Here is a 2,445-nt window from a genome sequence, read left to right on the forward strand (position 1 = left end):
TCGGAGAAAATAGACCACACGTAACTTATAAATAATGTGGAAAGGAATTACAGAACTCTAATAAAGAAGGAGACCTGGAGGTGGTGATGGATAGTAAGTTGTCGCGAGAGGAACACATGAAGATCACTGTGAGAAGAGCGTACATAACCCTTATGTCGTATGTCGCTTTCCAACTTCAGACTTGCTTTAAATTGTATTGATGGTGAAACACTAAAGAAACTATTCAAGACTTTTTGTGAAACAAAGGGAGCCGGTCGGCCGAGCGGACAGCACGCTGGACTTGTGATCCTGTGGTCCTGGGTTCGATCCTGGGCGCCGGCGAGAAACAATGGGCAGAGTTTCTTTCACCCTATGCCCCTGTTACCTAGCAGTAAAATAGGTACCTGGGTGTTAGTCAGCTGTCACGGGCTGCTTCCTGGGGGTGGAGGCCTGGTCGAGGACCGGGCCGCGGGGGACACTGAAAGCCCTGAAATCATCTAAAGATAACCTCAAGATAACCTTACCAAAACTGGAATATGGAGCAGTTGTGTGGTGACCAAATCTCAAGAAGCACATAAATATTCTGGAAAAGGTGCAGCGGCATGCTACAAAATGGCTTCCGGAACTGAAAAGCAAGAGTTACGAGGAGAGACTAGAGGCGTTAAACATGCCACAACTAGAAGATAGAAAAACGAGAGGTGATATGATCACCACTTACAAAATACTAACAGGATACTGACAAAGAGATATTAATGAAACCAGCAACTTCACGAACAATGGGACACAGATTCAAGCTAAGGAAACAGAAGTGCCGATAAAATATTACAAAGTTTTCTTTCGCAAACAGAGTGGTAGACGGTTGGAACAAGCTAAGTGAGAAGGTGGTGGAGGCCAAGACCGTCAGTAGTTTCAAAGCGTTATATGACAAAGAGTGCTGGGAAGACGGGACACCACGAGCGTAGCTCTCATCCTGTAACTACAATTAGGTAATTACATTTAGGAAATTACACACACACACACACGTACAGACTGGTGGTACGCGAACAAGGGGACACAGGTGGAGACTGAGTACCCACATGAGCCACAGAGACGTTAGAAAGAACTTTTTCAGTGTCAGAGTAGTTAACAGGTGGAATGCATTAGGCAGTGATGTGGTGGAGGCTGACTCCATACACAGTTTATAATGTAGATATGATAGAGCCCAGTAGGCTCAGGAACCTGTACACCAGTTAATTGACAGTTGAGAGGCGGGACCAAAGAGCCAGAGCTCAACCCCCGCAAGCACAACTAGGTGAGTACTCACTCACGCAACAGATAAGAGAAAGTAGGTGGAAAAGTGAGAGTGGACGAAGAGGAGAGGTGAGAGATGAGAGGGAGAGGTGAGAGATGAGAGGGAGAGGTGAGAGATGAGAGGAAGAGGTGAGAGATGAGATATGAGAGGTGAGGAGAGAGGGGGGGGGTAGGGTGAGGATCACAGAAGGATGGGAAGGATGTAAAGTACTTATTCAAAGAGAATAACAAAATATTATCTCTGTAATAGCCTCAGTAATCCCGTGTAAGCTTGGTAATTCCTGTACCTGCAGTATGCTCTGTAAGGCTGACAGTCCTCTAATGCTACCAAGTCCAGCAGTTCCTGAAAGTACATTAAGGACAAACTTGATAATGCTTGCAAGCACAGAGTTTGTTGTTGGGATCTTTGACATCCCCGCAACAAACTGCACCAAATATATATATATATATATATATATATATATATATATATATATATATATATATATATATATATATATATATATATATATATATATGTATATATATATGTATATATATATATATATATATATATATATATATATATATATATATATATATATATATATATTAATCTGTCAATGTGTAATCATTTGAACTATGCTTCTGATAATGTTAACAATAGTTAACGAAACGGGATTTTGGCCTGACGCTAAAAATCCCGTTTCGTTAACTATTGTTAACATTATCAGAAGCAGAGTTCAAATGATTACACATTGACAGATTAATCATGAAGATTAAGCCACCCAAGAGGTGGCACGGGCATGAATAGCCCGTAAGAATATACATTGCCTGGCTGCGTGATATATATATACCCTAGGGTGAGGTGAAGAAGCACTTCACCCTATAGGTCTTGTCACTCTCTTCTCTGCATGATGGAAACAAATGGATTAATGAACATTTGGCCTTTGTTGATGAGGACGGGTTGTTGCGAAGCTTAAGGGTGATACCTGATCAACCAACCTGTGACTCATACGTCAGGCTGCGAGCAGCCGCGTCCAACAGCCTGGTTGATCAGTCCAGCAACTAGGAGGGCTGGTCGACGACCGGGCCGGGGGGACGCTAAGCCCCGGAAGCACCTCAAGGTAACCTCAAGTAAGGGTGAAGAATTTAGAAACTGCTTCATAGTTTGAACATAAACGAAGCAGTTCCAGA

This window comes from Procambarus clarkii, chromosome 59, assembly GCF_040958095.1.
Source record: "Procambarus clarkii isolate CNS0578487 chromosome 59, FALCON_Pclarkii_2.0, whole genome shotgun sequence".
Taxonomy (NCBI): Eukaryota; Metazoa; Arthropoda; class Malacostraca; order Decapoda; family Cambaridae; genus Procambarus; species Procambarus clarkii.